This window comes from Protopterus annectens, chromosome 8.part0 (assembly GCF_019279795.1).
Source record: "Protopterus annectens isolate FY-2018-M chromosome 8.part0, PAN1.0, whole genome shotgun sequence".
In the NCBI taxonomy this organism is placed as follows: Eukaryota; Metazoa; Chordata; order Ceratodontiformes; family Protopteridae; genus Protopterus; species Protopterus annectens.
Window position 1 is genome coordinate 364,100,452 of NC_056741.1, and position 20,029 is coordinate 364,120,480.

The following is a 20,029-nucleotide window of genomic DNA, read 5'->3' on the forward strand; positions in this document are numbered from 1 at the left end:
ATGGAAGTCCATTGCACTTTTACCCTCTATGTTGCTAGCTTTATAGCACTTGTCACAATTATGCAATGTAAAACTTCTTTATGCTCAGTGACGGTCAGCTTTTTTCTAGATCAACATGATAGATCTGTGACCTTTGCAAATACTTTCACAACCTGGAGAATGCCATTTTACCAAATTATATTGTTGGCGAGCTTAATAGTCTGTCTACCCACATCTTTGCACAAACATACCAAACTTATATATGTTAAAGTTATCAAGCTATCATTCCACAATCCTCCTAGAATTAGAGCAAGAAAGCCTCAGCCATAAAAAAAGGCCCATGCGGGTGTGGATGACATGGATTGCTCCAACCAGCCAGACATGCCATGCAGAGAGACATGTTTGTTCTTGCAAAGGCTGTTCCTAAGAGGAATCCTACTTTCACACAGAATGATGCCCAGATTCAAGGAAAGATAACTGGCTTTAACAACGGATATGCAAGTGGTGTTTGTGTATGTGAAGCTTGGGACAAGAATGAACAAAGAATTGACAAGATTTAGTTATTTTCTAGGGGATGGCTGGCATCGTTTGTGACATGTCTTCTATATACTGACCAAAGCCTTTGCTGTTCCTGTAGTACTTCTTTTAGGCAAATACACCGACTGGACTTCACACTTAGCTAAAAAGACTACAGAAATCCTAGAGTGACCATTTCAGGGTTGCTCTGTTCAGTGACAAAATTCTTCATGCTAAGTCACCAGATGTAGAGGCACTCCTACTCTATGATCACATTCAATTCTGTGCAATAATGTCAATATTTTTTCAGTGCAAGATAACAGTTCCTCCATACCAAGGTTCAGCAATTATCACAATTTTAGTCCTATGAGAAACAGCAGGTATTAGTCAATATTTGCCAGAGACCCTATTAACTCTACACTGATTCCCAAGACCCACAAACTGAACATAATGAGGTCCAAATTCCCCTAAATAAAGCAAAATATCACTTTGTGGTATGTTTTGAGATCACTTTCTACATATCCTGACAACCATGAATAATTTGTACATGGTTTTAACTAAACTGCCCATAAACAAAAAATATCATTATGGTTTAACTAAACTGCCCATAAACAAAAAATATCATTATATTGGGGAATTTCAAGTTTGCAATTATTAAATGAATATTTACACTACTGAAGTTTGGCATAACCATCAGTTTCTTTTTTTAACACTTTTACTGAATTATCATTTGTGACACAGGCAAACTTTATATAAAAGTAATCAAACCATAAATGAAAGGGTTCATTACAATGGTTGTACCTTTGAAACTAATAATAACCACATTAATCAGTTACCCAAGGTGGAAGTCATTCTGAAAGAGGAAAGGAAAACTGAATTGATGGTTAGTATAAAATAAGCAACTTTAAAGAATTAGAATAAAGGTGAACAATTAAAACATTAGCAAAATCAAATATAGTCTGGTAAAACAGCAGTAAATAAATGACGTAACTTCATATTAGAGTGTGAAATTTTGTTCACTGACGACCTGAACTGCAAGAGCTGTATTTCCTCACTATATGTATAAAAATGAAACTACAAGGCAAAATCAGTACCTAGCTGGCAGTGAGAGAATATCCAAAACTACCTGTCAGAGACATGTTCTAATCCAGACTTGAATGAAACATTTGAGAACTATTGCAAATTTCATTTAGCATTTTTATAGTGCAGTCTATTACAAAAGGGGAAAAACCCTCCAAAGCCAGGTTATCTACTGCAAAGACAAGTCCCTAGAAGGGGTTGCAAATGGATTTCATTGGATTGATAGCAGTGACAAAAGAGTTGATTAAGTACATTTCAGTCTTGGGGCATATATTTACTAAGTAGGTAGAAGCAATTTCCTTAAATAAAAGTTTACGAAGAAGACAATAAGCAATGTATGGACTCATGTTTTCTCAAGATGGGGTTATCCAAAGTTTAACAGAGAATGAAAAATGCACACACTTTACAGAATCAGTGGTTATAGAAATCTGAGATGTTGGGCATCAAAGAGAGATTCCACGTGTCATATCATACACAACCGTTAGCTACAGTAGAATGAATGAAATAATAAGCCTTGAAATCTTGACTAAATAGATAATACTAGACAATATAAAGAACTTCATTCATTTACTATAATTGTAATTGCAATGCAAGCCATTCTGTTGTTACCAAGAATGGTGAGTTATCTGAAGTTGAGACCAGAAGAATGAAGTTTGTGTTATACCCAAATGAACCAGGCATGACAGCTGGAAGTGGATCAATTTCTCACAGATTTGCAAACCAGTTTACATATGTACATAACATACAAAGAAGTTGAAAAACTATTTCATGAAGAACATAGCTAACTTTGGGCTCCTAAAAACAGAGGTGGCTAACTTCACGGCACCCATGCAAATGGAGAATAGTTTCATGACCACCGAATCATACACCAATGCACTGTACGAACACGTACACAAATGCATGGATCTCACCCATAACCAATAGAACCAAGATGCTCTCCTCCAAAAAAAGGAAGCCAATCTGGTGGTCCCCTGCTATAAACAAAGTCTACAACAGAAGGAGGAAACGGATCTAGAATAAAGTGAAGTCCCAAGACTGGAAAAACTCCCTTATCAGCCTCAACAAAAAAGTTGAGATCCCTCATCAAATCCTCTAAAACTAGCTATGAAAACAGAATTGCAGCAGATAGTAAAGACAATCACAAGGCCTTCTATAGTTATGTAAAGAATCTCCACGGCAATACCCAGATTTGCTCTAAGCTACTGCACAATGGTATCTCCTAAACTGAGCCAACATATATTGCCAATATACTGGCAGACAGATTCAGTGTCAACTTTATCCCTCCCCCCCAAAGGACCAACCACAATACCAGTAGATTGCCAGGCATCCAGTATTACTGTTACACAGGTTAAAACAGCAGTGTCCAAGGCCAAGAATACAGCTTCTATGGGACCTGACAATATCCCTGGCTGTGTTCTCCATGAACTACAGAGTGAACTGGCACCTCACCTGTGTGCCCTGTTCAATGACAGCCTCACCTCAGGCTTTGCCCCTACTGAATGGTGCACTGCTACAGTCATCCCTGTCCACAAAGGAGGAGTGACTACAGACCCTGGGAACTATCGCCCCATTAGCCTGATGAGTCTGATATGCAAAGCTATAGAACACATCATCATGGACCTAATAAACAAGGATATATGGAATCTCCAAACTATGGATCCCACACAGTTTGGTTTTGTGAAGGGTAGAACATGCCTGCCCAACTTGGTCAACTTCTTTGAGTCAGTCACCAGAGCTGTGGATGAAGGCAAGGTGGTTCATAGAGCCTACCTTGATCTGGCCAAGATATCATTCCCAATTCAGGAATCATAGAAATACACACTAAGCTAGGCATGAACTCCTATATCACTAGGTGGGTTGCAGACTGGCTCACAGATAGAACCTATAGTGTGGAAGTAGCTGACTCCAAGTCAGACTGCCAACCAGTCACGAGTGGAGTCCCACAGGGTTCGGTCCTGGGTCCTCTCCTGTTTGGTATCTACTTCTCTGAAGTTCAGGCCAACACGAAGGGACTCTGGCTGACAAAGTTCACAGACGATTGCAATTTGGGAGCTATTATTAACTCCCCAAGTGATGTTGACATCCTACAGAAAGGCTTCACTGAGACCAGCGACTGGTGTCAGAACTGCCTTAAGCTCAATGCCAAAAAATGCCAAAAAATGTGTCATCATCCCCTTTGGGAAAAACCCGCTTCCCATGAATTACCACATTGATGGTAGTCCACTGAACACAGAAGGCGTTATAAGAGATCTGGGAACACAGGTTGACAGCAACCTCTCTTTTGACCACCACATTGCCACTGTGGTCAGAAAGACCTTCTATGTGGCACGTCTCACTACTAAGGGTGTTGTATCCAGGAAGAAAAAGGTCATTGTCTCCCTCTACTCTTCCCTCATTAGGTCAATCACTGAGTACAATGCTCCATTTGGCATGTACCTCTCTAGACACCTGCAACAACTGGAGAGGCCGCAAAAGTACCTCACAAAGAGGATCTTATATGGACAGACTCAAAAAACTCCAACTATTCTCTGTCTCATATCTCCTGCTTAGAGGCATTCTTTGCTTGACTTACAATGCCATGTCTGATCCAGCTCTGTTAGAAATGCTACATCTGAAGAAATCCCAATCCCTCCGCACCACATTCCAGAGACCTCAACCTCATTACCACAATCAACAGAACCTGCTGGAGGGACATGTTCATAACCCGGAGACTGCCCATGCTATGGAATAGACTTCCCATACATGTCAAACAGAGCACCTCACTGTTCCTCTTCAAGAAAAATCTTGATGAGTGGATGGGAAATAGAAAATTCTCCCCAGGGATTGCTCCAGTGGCTCTACTCGACAGAGGCACTGGGAACTAAGGTCATGTGGCATGGTGCCAGGGTAATCCTATGGGTTAGGCTTGTAAAGGCTCCAGGGCCATTAACCTAGTATACACCTACGAACCTATATGCCTAGCTAAAAATTCTAAACAGCAGGGCCCTTGGGAGGTTACTATACAGATGTAAACAGAAGAGGAAATTATATATATTCAGGTAAAGATTCTAATGGGTATTACTTTGGGTGTCCACAGAGAGCAGAATAAAAATGTTATTAGTGTTGTAAATCTAGCTTATTTTTTCATATTTCTATTTTTTCAGTGAATTCTGGTTTCTTATGTGGGATTCAAGACAACTTAGCCATGCCTGTTATTTTAAAGATCAGTGAAGCACTTTGACAAGAACAGTTGATGGTTTATATAAACCACTCTATGTTAACACCTAGAATTTACAAGAAGCTTTGGAACTGGTTATATACTTTGTGAGTTTAAATTTAAGGCTGAACCAATGAAAGGCCAGCTTACTCCTCTACCAGCACACTAAACCCATCTAGGATTGCTTACCTTATTAAATGATGACTTCTTTGATGCTATCATTCAGGGACCTGGAATCACATTTGGAAAATAAGCAATAGTTAGGAATGACACTTTATCTATGGATTATTTTAAGAAAGTTTTGATTTACTAACAAAGTATCTGCTGAGGTTGTACAATAAACAACTATATCCATTTTACCAAAAAAAAATAGTAACTGTAAAATGTTTCAAAAATCAGTCAAACCACTGAAGAGTTATTACTTTGGAGAACATTTCTTTTAAGGCAGAAGATCTCATGCCTCCTAGAGATAACATAATTATTCATAGGAGAAGCATTTTAAAGTCCATACTGTAGCAGAAAGAATGCAGCATTTAATGCAAATAACTATTTTCAAACCAAACAAAAAAAAGTTATCAACTAAAACTCTTGCAAAGTTGCCACATTTGAAATTCCCTAGATTCCCAGTTTTACAAGGGGAAGCTTCAAAGTTTATGGAAGCAACCCAAGAATTAGAAATTAAGCATGCACTAACTCCCTCGAGTATGGATGACATCAGAGAATTAATGGATACCCAGGGATGTTATGAGGTCTAATGCCTGATAATGCTTACCCTGGGGAGCATTACCACACTTAGAGAATGGGCTATCTGGTAAATTGAACACTTTTTTTTATATATTTTTGATGTAAAATAGTTCCCCCACTTAATGTGTCAGATATGCTGCTTATGTCATTGGTGCTGTAGGACATATTTTACATCTCAAACATAAGTTATACAAGTATTTCTTTTCTACACACACATTCAGAAGCACAGTCAGGCTAACTCATACACATGTACATGGAAACCCACAGACAAGCATGCATACACATACTTGTCCAGCAATTACAGCCACTTTGTTGAATGATTAAATCAGCTGCCTTAAGGTGACCAAATGAAAAAAAAATCATAGAGTGCAAGACATTGCAACCTCCTCATGCTTCTTAACTGTACCCGACTTTGTGGCATAGTTCTGCTCTATACCTAGTAGAATGTTTGATTTGCTGTTAAATTATTCAGGATTAAAGTCAACCAATTATGCCATACATTAGAGTTTCATACCTATTGTTTAGATAATGTAACTAAAAACTGAAAGGAGTCCAGCAGCAAACTAAACCAAACTCATACTTTTATTAACAAAATTTTGCACTTTCATCCTGGTACGGACTTCATCAGAATTGCTTAAATCACACACATGTACACTTTTGTAACTAAAGAACCTCCCCTCCCATTTCCAATCCACTTGTTATAATTGGTTAAAAACACAACCCTAGTAGTCCTAAAACATTAATTAAGTTAAAATGTCTTGTTAAATTAAATTTAACTACTAGCTAGTATAACACATTTTTTCAACATATGCAATATGTTGTTTAGATAATGCCTATGAAGTTGGCATGCATCATCTCTGTCTTTCTTGGTCATGCTTTCTCTTTCTCTCTCTGTCTCACATGCGGAGATGCAAAGGCACCCAAGCATGTGCTCGCTCACACAAACACACACACACACATACACACATACATGTACTACTTAAAAAAAAAAATACACTTGCTAAATAGCAAAGAAGCTCCATGACATCCATTTGCTTTTTTCTGTCCAACTTCAAGGCACCTTAATATGCTGCTGTGAAGTGGCAGACTTTTTTTTTATTGGACACTACCTGTAAATGAACCTTGTTGAAGAATGTTCACTCTCTGATCGGGGTGAAAATATATGCTTCACCCACTCTCTAAACAAAAATACACAGCTAAAGTAAAACAACAGTCAGCAAATGTTACTGAAATTTCTTGGTATGACTGAACATGACCAGTATGTAAGAATGAGGCCCACAGAGAAATTATAGTTGTTATTTTTGTAACTCAAGTTATTTTTCTAGTTTTAATGTATGTATAACAAAGCTATAGTTCATGTTAGCCTAGATTAGAAGCTGTAGACTCTAAAAAATGTAATAAAACACAGAATTAGAGAACACTTGCTGCTTATCACTTGAGAAAAAGTTAATCAATTCCTCATTGCACTCCAGACTGTCTTATGCATGTAGGGTACTAAAAGAACTGTCAGTAAGGAAAGTAATCTTGATAATTGTCATCAATAAGTGTAGTTTGCATTTTCTATTTAATTTTCTCTGTTTGCAACTATTTTTTCTTTACAAACAGTAGCTGAAACGATGACAGATTTCCAAAAAAGTATCATTTCAGTTCAGTTATTGACAGCGGACACTTAACTGGAACATATTGTATGTTTTCCTTATTAAAATTTACTACACACTGTCACTGTACGTTATGTTTGTAAGTTCTGTTTTATATATAGGTTTTATGGAAATAACACTTTCTACTCTATATACCTCATTACTCCTGAACTACAACATTCTAAATCTGTTAAAGTGAATTGCTACTTGGTCTTCCACTAAAAATGAGCCACAACCCAGATGGACAACCAAGCCAACAAAACTTAGGGAATAAAGTTATATGCATTATGGGAATTAATTAAACTGTGAAATGTTAATTGGGAGGGTGGACTTAGTATAAGACATACACTTATACGTGACTGCAACATCAGGAATGAATTACTCTGTCCTGTATGAGAGAGTAGCGGCAAACGTCAGTAAGACATTGAGAAGCAATGTCAGAGCAATTGACTATAGGCTGACCGATACACTTACTGCTTTGCATAAGATATCTACTAAAGCATCACTTTTGGTTCTGTGTCCAGCTGTATGGCTTAACAGCTTTGGACTCTGCACCCTTGAAAATATGCAGAGTTGAGCACAAAGGATAGCTATGAATATCTAATAAAATAAACGAAGAGAGGAAACATGGCAGGAATAAAACGTTTAATATTTAAAAGTTTTATTCCTGCCATGTTTCTCTGCTTCATTTATTTTATTGGATTGTTTATTCTTAGATGTGAGTTGGAGTTCATCCCCAGTGGCTGCATAACTTGTTTTATTTATAACTATGAATATACAAGGGTTAACTGGTTATGGTGCCTCATTCAACCCTCACACTAAAGGGATTGGTACCAGGCCTGTCTACTGAGTTCCTCACTGGCACATAATGTGCAGTGGAGTCAATGTAAAAAGCACAGTCATGATTCCACTGGCAGGTGCCATTACAGAAATATATTTTAACAGTTATTATTTACTACATAATGTAAGCTCTCCAGTGTCTAATGTTAAGTGGCGTGTAGTGCAAAACCCATATCCATTCTCTGTTGAAGAAGGTTAGAGCACAGCTGCTTATAATCACCATCCTCCCAATCCAAAATGGGTCAAATTCCTGGGCTGGTAGCCTCCAGCAATATTTCTGAAGCAAAGTCATCTCATTCTTATACTTCCCCCAAACTAATACTCTGACATCTAGCTCACTAATGCAGTTAACAAGCCCTGTCTTTTGCATTTTCCCTCTTAATTGTTTTCTGAATCTTTAACAGATTCTTTGATAATCTCAGCCCTCAGTTTTACACACGATTTCACACACAACCATTTCATACAACCCACATACACTTTTCCCACAATCCCTTCCCTCTTCGCTTAATTTACCCAGGATACATCCCCATCAAATATGCCAGCCTTCACTCTAAAGTAGACCAGGTTGCCAACCAACCAACCAAACAAACAAATAAAATGTATATTTTTCCAAGATCGTACGCATACGTACATCAGTTCTCCTTTTGCTACTTCTCTCATCCAGCACTGAAAATAACCCAGGCCTACCTTACGAACTACTCTTAAATCCTACCATCTAATCTCCCGTCTAAATGTATGTCTTTTATTATAGAAAGTATGACAATCAGGACAGAACAACGTAGCCATTTCTAAATAATCATTTGCCAGCCGTTACTGTAATAGCCAAACATTGGGTCAAAACTGACACCCAAGACATACATCACTACTTCCCAATCACAATCACGTTTTTAAATGATGGCTAGGAAAATGAACTAGTGAGGGAACTATGATTTGCCGCAAATATAGACATCAGATAAAACTGTTTGTCCACATCTGTGTAAATAGCAATGATCCAAAGTAAGTGGATAATTATATCTATTCACTTAAAATGTACCGTGAAGCAAGTTATTTTCACCTCCCTGTTAGCCAACAAAGAAAAGTTTCAAAACCAGCTGAAGTGTACGCTCAGTGCAATGAGGCACTGAATCGATACAAAAACCTAATTATGCTCTGGGACTTTTAATGTGCACCATCTTGGCCATCACATGAACACACTTCTAGTAGATCTTAGCCTTATTTAACTAGTTAGAGAACCTACTTATCCAAACATAAAATCAGGTAAACATACCCATCTTGCCCCACTAATTACTTATGTCCAAAACACTATCTCCTCCTTTAAAGTGCTGCTTCCCTCCTTCACCACAGCTTGCTTCTCTCTCACTGTCTCACTCGCTCTCTCCCTCTCTCTCTCTCTCCATCCTCAAGCAAAGGCCAGATAAGATTACTTCTTATCCAATCACAGAACAATATAGAAAATTTGAGGAAAATCTCCACTCCCTAAACTGGTCACCCATTTATCATCATCTTTATCCAGATGTAGCAGCTAACATACCATCTAATATACTCGATCTAAAAAACAGACATTTCTCCATTGCCCATCCATCCATCCATCCATCCATCCATCCATCCATCCATCCATCCATCCAATACCATTGAGTTAAATATTACTCTTACAGTGACCTCATAAACACCCATTGCCATCCACTGAGTTATGAGGAAAGAAGGGAATGAAAGAAGATCAGGCTTTTTTTTTCTGCATGGCACACACAATGTACACACAACTACAGACAAGCAAGAGTTGCTCTTCCACCTAATGTATGTCTGTCGGATGTCGGACGAAACCAAGGAGCCAACCTGGGTGAACACAGAGAAGATATGCAGACTTCACACAGTGGGCTGAACTGGAGAACATCTTGTTCTGAGGCAACAGTGCCACTATGCTGTTTCTCCATGATGACTCACTCTGAAAAGACCAACTCCAGCATTAACCCCCTGGACCAAAAGCTCTACTTAAACCTGTGGACCAAGCCTGGGACCAAAAATTTTAGTCTCCTGTACTATGTTAAAAAAAGATGTCAGGTGGCACAAAGAAACAATCCCTAAAGAAATCAGTGCTGGAGCTAGCTTGAGTAGTAACATATGTGATACCATAGCTTGGGTAGCAACATGTGTGATACCACATCTTGGGTGGCAACATGTGCGATAACACAACCAGTACTTCCCTCAACCAAAGAGATAAATCAGCCAAAGCCAGAGTTGAGGACCAAAAGAAAATACTTCACACTGTAGCAAGGAGCTTTCTAATGCACACACTCCTAGCTGCCCAAGTGTCACTGACTTGCAGTGTCTGCTTGGTAACTCTTCTACAGTACCACTGGTGTCCCCAAACACCTCAAACCTGGGGCAGCTACCTCTTCATACCACTCTATGTACAGATCTGAAACATGCTATTCATCTAACCAACCCCACCAATTTCTGGAAAGAAGTAAACCTTATAAAAAAGGTATAAAAATACAGGATCCCTCACACTTCATCACCAGTTATAATGGCCTCTAAACTGTAAAGACTCCCTAAAGGAAGTCTCTAACCTCTCCAAACCCATAATTTCACAATATAACATCTTCCCTGGCACCCAGTTCCCATTGGCATATTACATCATTTCACCACCAGAGCTCATGCTCTCCTTTCTGTTTGTGTTACATAAAAAGACAAGACATCGAAGAACTATTGGAAAAAAATCCCTCATGATGGTAAAACTAGCTCTGTCAACTTGCAATTTTGTTTACTTTGATTATGTGCAGACTACCTGCTTATCCCACATCTTCATTTATATCACCCGAACTTTATCCCCCAAATCTGGAAAACAGCACTAGTGAAACCTCTCCACAAAAGTCGTAAATGAAACTAACTTGCAGAATTTAGGACCGTCTCCATTCTTACTACATTAGGGAAAACACTAGAAAAGTGTATCTGTTTTGAGATATTTTCCTTCAATCAAAATTATTCTGTTTTTAATCAAACAACAGTATGGCTTTTTAACAGTTCCCTGACAACTGTGGGTGCATGTTGTGTGATCAAACATGATTTTGGCAAAAGCAAAAAGAGCGAGTGCTGTTTTTCAAAATTACATTTGACGACAGTGGAGTTTGCTTCTTTTCCACTGCTGTCCAACCTCAGAGTTGGTATATATAAGTCTGGGGGGTTGAGGGTGAAGGGGAGCTTGTTACCGTGAAAAAAAATTGAGTTGTTCAAATGAGTCAGCATGAATCCAAAAGCCACTTGGATTTTGACAGATGAAGTTGTACTTAACAGAGACAAAAGAAATCTTATAGGAGCAATTTTTTCATCAACCTCATTAAGGCCTTAGGCCTTGTAAACTATGACTTGCTCTTTAGTGCCCTTATCCTGCTGAGGTTAGTAAAAAAAAAAATCCACTTCATCATTCAAAACTTTCCACTCTAACAGCAGTTTCTAAGTTAACATACGATCCTCAACCTTTGACCCTTCACTTTGAAGAAAATAATGCATCAAGGTCCTCCTCCTTTTCCTTGTTGTATAAATAGACTTTAAGTTCATCTCTCCTCATTACTTATTATCTTGTTCACTGATGATGTGGAAATATATTCTTTAGTTCGGTCTCTCACAATTATTAAAAACTCTAAAATAGGACTTGTGCCAGCTTTCTTCCTGGCTTATTAGCATGCATTTATTACTTAATTGCAACAACAACAAAGCTGAGTCATTCAGCAAAACCTGACCCTAGAATTACAATTTTGGAGCATCAAGAGTAATGAATTAGCTAAAACTTCAGAATCTTTCATTTAGTTATTTGGCTTGATAAGAAACTAAATTTTCAGTACAACTGAAAATAAAATCATATTTGCAGATGCATAACTCTTACTCCAAACTAACACCATCACTAACTTACCTTGTAAAAGTGGCTTCCTAACCAACAAGAACTTATCTTCTCTTTGGGCCTCTAATCCTCAAACTTCTAAAACTGGAGTCATTTCCCTTCTTGACTGGAAGATTTACATTCAGACAGTCAAATTACAATCTAAAATCACTCTCCTCCCGTGTTCCATCTCATTGCATCACCCCCAAATTAAGTTCATAAGCAGAGATCACAGTTTTTCTAATTTAACCCCAAAACTATAGGAAGTCCTACCTGCTTCAGTAAAAAATGTAACCCTGTACTTTGACTTCCACACAGCTCTAAAATATCACCTACGTGAAATTTCCAAGTGGAGATGCTTTTATCCTACTGTCTTCCATGAAGTCATATCCTTAAAAACCTCTGTTGCTCCACACGTCAGTCTATATATTTATGAATCAACCATGCTACACATATTGTAGTACATGTTCTTCTTTTTCTTTCTTCCTTTTATTCCCCTCCAATCCCACTTACCCTTCTGATACCTTTTAAATTCACTGCAGTACCATAAGAAATAAAGTCAAGATCCCCCATCTGTATCATCTAGGACACTCTAATTATAGCCTGTACTGCTTTAGATATGTGTTGCTTTAACAGCATACACCTTTGCCTTGTATATTTTTACAGGTAATGGTTAGTAAACATGTGATATAGAAAAGATTAAGGAGAACAGATTAATGAGGTTCAGTCACACATGCAGAAAAGCAGAAGACAAGGTGATAAAACAGACTTGGCAGTAACAGGAAGAAGAAAAGAGGAGATGAGGACATCCAGCAAAGAGAAGGACTAATTACAACATAGGTGGTAATCCATTAAGTACAGAAGAAGTAATTAGGGACCTGGGGATCCAAGTTGATAGTAATCTCTCATTTGACAACCATGTGGCCAAAGTGGTTAGAAAAACATTTTATATAGCCCACCTAATCATGAAGAGATTCACATCTAGATCAGGGGAGGTCATCGTGTCTCTTTACTCATCCCTCATCAGGCCCATAATTGAGTACAATGACCCTTTTGGGATGTACCTTACCAGACACCTGCAGCAACTGGAAAGACCCCAAAAGTACCTCACCAAGAGGATCAAAGGGCTCAAACAGATGGCATATGCTGCCCGGTTAATGAATCTCCAGCTCTACTCAGTGGCATACCGCCTGCTCAGAGGCGATCTGTGCCTGACGTATAAAGCCATGTCCAACCCGGAATTAGTGGACATGCTGCACCTCAGAAAATCCAAATCCCATCGAGCTACGTGCTCGAGAGACTTGAACCTCAGCACTGAAATAAATAGGACATGCTGGAGGGACAGATTCATAACCCAGAGGCTCCCTTCACTCTGGAATAAAATCCCAGTCCAGGTTAGGAAGAGTCCCTCATTGAGTCTCTTCAAGAGGAATCTTGATGAGTGGATGGGAGATCGTAGGTTTACCCTGGGTATCACTTCTGTGTCACTGTTAGACAGAGGCACAGTATACTAACCTCGAAAAAGGGCATAGCAAAATTAATTTAAAATGGGCGGCGAAAGCCAAACACACTCGGTCTAGGCTTATAAATGCCCTAGGGCAGATAGCCTAGTATGAACCTACATGAGAGAAGACCTGAGACTGGTGATCATGACTATCAAAGAAGGTAGGAGAGTGGTGCTGAATAAAGAGAAATGGCAACAGCTGATGTAATGCTCCACCCCCTCATAAAAATGGAAAAGATGGGTACATTGTGAAGACGATGGGTAAATATGAGATACATAATCTGATCCAACTGTCTGCAAGTTCACAATGTTGAGTATTGTCCACTTGCCTGTTCTAATGTACATTGGTAATGTTGGTAAGTTTACACTGCTTAGTTAATATTTTCTACTTGTCTATCTTAACCCATCCATTCACAAACCCTTTTCCCATTTTTGGACATAGGGTAAGGGTGTCCCTTCAATAGTGACAACCATCTAGTACCAAGGTTTATACTGCCAGATGGCTAGCCCTGCCACAGTAGTTCTTACACACCACACACTTGCATGCAAATTCACACCTATAGCCAATTTAGAGTGTCCAGTGAACCTACCGTATGTCTTTGGAATATAGGAGGAAACTGAAGCACCATGAAGAAACCCACACGAACACAGGGAGGACATGCAGACTCCACACAGAAGGCACCCAGCCAAGAATCAACTGAGAAACATGCTGCTGTAAGGTGACAACACTATCCGCTGCACCACTGTGCCTATCTTAGTACACATTGTAAATGTATAGCATCCATTGTATTCTGCTTGATCCTTACTTGGATGTACATACACAATGTTCAATATGGCATGTAGATGCATGTTTCAGTATCTTCTGCTATTTAATTGCCTTGGGAGGATACTCCCAAGCAGAATCTGAAAATGTTTTTTGTGATAAGTTCTTTGTCCTAGTTAATTAACTGAAAATAAAAAAATAAACTTTGATGTAAGGCAATGGCTGAGTGCACAGAAGAATTTCAAAGAGCTAAAGGTGGTAGGTTTAAATCTGAACACTGGAAGTATGTCTTTTAGTGAGAGGATACAATGAGAGTGGGTCAAGAAATGCTTACTGTAACATTCAGTAGTAGTTGTCTTCAGAAATGCATGAAGTACATGGCATCTTGGTGAAGGAAACCTACATGAGCAGTCATCTTGACCTGGTACGGCATTTCAGTGAAATAAATGGGCAATCACTTTTTCCTCACTGCTTTCTCATTTGTCTATATATAACACAAATAGTAAGAACTGGAATAACCATTGGCAACTAAGCCATACATCTGTGATTCTGGAACTTAAAAAAGAAGAAAAAAGTACAACCAAGAGGTAGAATTAAAAACTGACAGTATAAGTAACAACAAACTTTTTTCTGCCTTATTACTTTTTTGTGAACCAGGTTAGTGTACCAAATACAAGCTGCCCATTTACAGTGCTGTGTAAGGAATTCTTTGGATTTTTTCCCCTTTTTTGGATGAAGAACAACTTTTCATCAAAACCCAGTTGAAAATTACTAATGAAGATACTGAGAAAACATAATTAATATGAAGGTTCTACTTTCATCACCTGTATCAACTCATTCCTTTATCTTATAATCCCACACTAGCCAGATCACATGATAACATTTTCTGTAGTACAGTGCGAAGAGAATTAGAAGTAATTAAGACCTTAAACAAATTCTGGGCCTGCAAAGTCTCCCACAATGACAAGTCTGTTTGACATCTTTACTCTGAATACAAGTCCTGCTAAGATCAATTTTATGCACAACTTGTTTCCAAACATGCTGCAGTTCCTCTATCTCAACAATCTTACGTAACAGTGAAATAAGGAGAATTACTCTGTACATATTCATTTTTTTCTATATTTCTACAATTGTAAGGAAGGAATGAATATGCCTCCCAGCATTTCAAAGCCACTGAACTGGTTTAGTTGGCAGCAAGATTACTAGGTCATTGTAGACTTCCTTTAGCAGATGCTTAATTTTGATCTTTTTTATTTACGCATTCATTTTACATGAACACAAGTTGAGTTATATTAGCACAGGTTCATAGGTGTTTACTAGGCTAATGACCACAAGGGCCTTTTTAAGCCTAGCCATGCACCCCAACTTTCTCACAAGTTCTGGTACACTTGCTAAGTGTAAGACAGGGCTTGGGAGGTGAAACATTTACAAGCAGGGGCCTGACAGATGAACTATTTACCGGCTACTTGTGTCCATTAGAGACACAGGTATGAATTTCCTGTTCCCCATCCAATTGTCCAAGCTACACTTGAATTGGGTTAGGGAGGAACTCTGCTTCACATGGATGGTGAGCCTGTTCCAGAGAAGGGGTAGTCTCTGGGATACATACCTGTCTCTCCAGCAGGTCCTATTTATATCACATGAAAGGTTTAAGTCTTTAGAGTGGGTAACTCTGGTGGTCTCTGTCTCTGTTTTGTGGATATGCAGGAGATCCATCACAGTGTGGTCTGACAATGCCTTGTAAGCCAGGCAACAATCTCCCCTCAATACCCCGTAGGAGACAAAATACAGAGATAGAGCCATGAGGCAGTCTACATAGGACATGTTACTTACTCCCTGTATTCTTTTACTGAGGAACCTCTGTGGGTGATCCAGTTGTGGAATATGCCTGGTTAGGTACACACCAAAGGGAGCATTGTATTCAATGACAGGTCTGTTGAATGCCGAATACATTGGAACAATTACTTCCTTTGACATAAATGCCATACCTTTCTTTTTAAGTTGCACAACATAGAATGATTTCCTCGCTGCTGTGGACATGTGATGGCCAAAGGCTAGATTACTGTCTAAGTGTGTGCCCAAGTCCTTGAGTACTGGGTCATCTCTTAGGGGTGTGTTGTCAATATGATAGTTACCAGGGGTGGATGGCCTCCTTAAAGAAAATATTATGTATTTTTTGGCATTTAGTTTAAGTCCATGGCTCTGGCACCAGTTGTTTGTCTGTGTCAGCCCTAATGTGGGAACATTTGTGTCGATGGTGATTCAATGACTGCACCTAATCTGAGGTCATCTGCAAATTTAGTGAGCCAGATGCCATTGACATTGGTCTTGACTTCAGAGAAGTAAATGTTAAAAAGGAGAGGTCCCAGGATCGATCTGTGTGGGATTCTGCTTGTGACTGGCCTCCTTGTAGAGGTGGACTCCTCAATTCTAACTTCCTGTCAGTGAGCCAGCTGGCTATCCATGAGGTTAAATAAGGGTTTGTACCTAACCTCTTGTCAATAATGCCCGAGTGGAGGATTGTGTCAAATACCTTGACAAGGTCAAGGTAGGCAATGTGAACCATTTTGCACTCATCAACTGCATTGGTGACCTTCTCAAATAAGTCTGTCAGGTTGAGTAGGCATGATTTGCTCTTGATGAAACTAAATTGGATAAGTCCAGTGTGTGGAGGATTCCTGTGTCATTACTGATCATTTCCATGATAATTATTTCCATGGCTTTGAGACTAGTGAGATTTATGGGTCTTTAATTTCCGGGGTCTGTAGATGGCTGACCTTTGTGCAGAGGTATGACTGTTGCTGTTCTCCATTCACAAAGGCACAAAGCATGTTTGGAGGTTACAGTTAAACAGCAGTTTCAGAGGCCCTGATAGATCATGTTTCATGCTATTTAGAAGGCATCCTAGGATATCTTCTGGGCCCATTGATCAGTGTTGTTAGCCACAGAGTGAGCAGTAAAATCCCATTTCCTAGTGAAAGCAGGGGGAGTTACATTTGATGGTGTTTCCTGAGGGAAGATTGATGGGGAGAGAGGGGTAAAATTGGAGCTGAATTTGTCAGCGAATAGGTTTGCTATATCTTCTGGCTCAGTATGGCTCCATTTACAATGAGCTCTGCACACAGGTAATGCATTTGAGGTTATGGACATAGCTGAAGAATGCCTTGTGGTTGTCCTTGGCCTGGGAGGTAAAATTTACCTCACATTTGGCTTTGATAGACTTTATTTGTCCTCTGAGTTGTTTGTTTAGTTTGAAGAGATTACTTTTATCCTGCTGGGTGCTGTACCTCCTGATTTTTGCCATGATTTTCTTTCTTCTGTTATACAGCCTACTAATATTGTGAGTCCAACAGGGTGGCTTGTTGTTTGAGTTAGCTCTGTAATTCTTCTTGGTGGGTGCAGCTGCCTCTGTGCAGCTATTAACATGCTTGTATAGGGTTTCCATTAACAGATCTGAGCAGGCAGCAGTGTTCTCAGGGTTTATGGAGGCTTGAAGTTTTGCCAGGTTTTCATTTAATAGTATGAAGTTAGCCTTTGAATAATTCCTGAATGTTCCAGGGTCAACTGGGGTTCCAGGTTTTATTTTTACTTCAGATGAGGCCATTTTGTAGTCTGACCTTACCGGAGAAGACACTACACTAGGGAGTGTGCAGCACTCTCACATATTAGTGAGGACCAGATCAAGTATGGTTGCAACCCTTGTTGGTGTACAGACAATCTGAGCCAGAGAATTTGCATTTACAAAATCCAGGAATGTCTGTGCCTGTATGCTTGGTGTCATATATGACTCCCAGTTAATAATGGAGTAATTAAAGTCACCAATGAATACAGTATTAGGTTGAATGGTGACTGTTTCCAATAAGTTTAAATATATGGAATGGGTATCCTGGAAGTGGTACTGGATTTTTCCAATGGTGATTTCAACATGGAGAAGCTCAAGTGCATTGTTCTGTTGTCCAGCCTTGAGGTATATTTATTTTTGATGTAAATCGAGATACTTCCACCCTTAGTCCCCATAAATGTAGTAAGCCGGTCTAAAAGTGTGGAAGGCATTATAACCTTGCACTGTCAGTGTGCTCTCCGCGACTTTAAACCATGTCTCAGTGACTGCACAAACAACAAGGTTCCCTAGAGTGAGTAGAGCTTCTAGGAAGTGGAGGTAATTGTTCAGACTTATAACATTGAGCAGTAACATCTTCAGATTTTCTTGGTTTTGATTTACTATGTCGGAAGTACTTTCAGTTTGGCATTGCCTAAAAAGGCACTTTGGGAGGACAATGTTTTAACTAATATTCAAAAGCCTAGAGGGGAGAGGTGCAGACCATCCCTAGCAAAGCATCATCTTGTTCCATGCTGACAAATACTGCACCTCCTTAGAATGACACCAGAAACTAAGCCAGTTATTAAAGTTAGTCATCTTTTGTTCATATTGTGGCTTCATCTTTGGAGAAGGTAAAATGCTGCTCAATGCTAGGCTCATACCAGCCTGGGACACATATTCCAAGAGCTCCATGATGTCTCTATTCATATAATCTAGGAAGGTACACCTCAGGTCATTTACACCCATATGGACTATGACTGAGTCATACTGGTACTTGTGATCCAATGACCTGAGTGCATGCTTAATGTGGCAGATCCTGGCCCCTGATAAGCAACTGACCGTGATTTTCTCCTTTCTCAGCCTGGTGAGAGGGACATTGCTGTGTCTCACAGTGGAGTCTGCAATTACTAGAATGTTGGATTCTGTGATGGCTTGCCTTATAAGCTTAGAAGTAGAGGCTCCATGAAATGTGGCTGCATGTGTTGGTGTGGGTGCTGTTTTGAAAGAGTGCATCTGGGGTTGCTGAATGTGTTTGTTATGTGTACCTCTCTAGGACATCTTTCTGGTTTATGAATGTTACATTTAAGTGCCATAGCATATGTGGGTCTATGTGTCTGCTCTGAGATGTGTGTGATGTGTGCAGTGTGTGTACTACCGACAGCCTTATTGACATTAGGAGTGCTTTTATGTGAGAGCTTTGCCTCCTGTTACATTATGTAAATATATCTTTTACATACCATATCAGTTTGTTTGAGAATTAACTGGTTGTCATTAAATATGAGACAATTTCTACATTGCCTCAGGATGCCCATATCCACCAAGCTGGTAATGGAGATAGTGGGAAAGTTCATATCCATGGTGGCAGACCCTTTTTATTGATTTGACAGCTGGAGTGAGAATATAGTGTAAGGTCAGGAGTATCTGGTTTGCAGCTCTGTGACCAGTGCTTGTCACAGTAAACTAGCTGTCCTGTGTGCAGCTAGGTACTGGTAAAATTTCAGTGGTGCTTAATATCAACTCAAGGTGTCTGTAGCTATACAGGGCACTGTAAAACACTTGAGGAAAAACTAATAAGGAGAGCCTGATTGATTTATGGATAAAGTATTTAGGCAGATATTCTCAAGTTAGAAGCAAATCAAGCAGTACTTACTGGAAATAAAGAACTAGCTTGTCAAGAAGTATGAAATGAGGGCAGTCACTTGAATGGCTACTGCCTGACTACTACTGGTGCTGGCCTCACTACAGCTTCACTCTGCTGGGATACGATGCTCCTTTACATATTCTCTCACCAGAAGTAAAACAGTACCACCAATCCCAAGATGAGAAGCAGGTCACAGCCTGTTTGGTGATCCACAGTCTTACCCCAGGTGGTGTAAGAGACTGTAGGCTTGTTGTAGCCTTTTCCTGGTAGATGCCTTGAATAGCAACCAGACCAATCAGGAAGGTCAAGACAGACACTCACTTTCCAACCATAAAGAGTCAGGAATCAATGCACTCTGCTCCTTCTCTCACCAGGAGCAAAATATAAGAATAAATTCCAAACTGACACCTAGGAAACAGTTATTAGGCTTTCTG

General features: G+C 39.4%; 1 protein-coding gene across 2 annotated transcripts in view; it reads right to left on the minus strand.

Moving 5' to 3' along the window:
• LOC122808811 overlaps positions 1-20,029 on the minus strand; it is a 2,021,113-nt gene that overhangs the window by 1,490,916 nt on the left and 510,168 nt on the right. The window contains exon 2 of one of the 2 annotated variants that reach the window (XM_044079871.1): positions 4,961-5,001. The exons of the other annotated variant lie outside the window; for it this stretch is intronic. The gene's annotated coding sequence lies outside the window, so the exon portion shown is untranslated. The remainder of the gene's footprint in view (positions 1-4,960; positions 5,002-20,029) is intronic. 2 annotated transcript variants of the gene reach the window in all.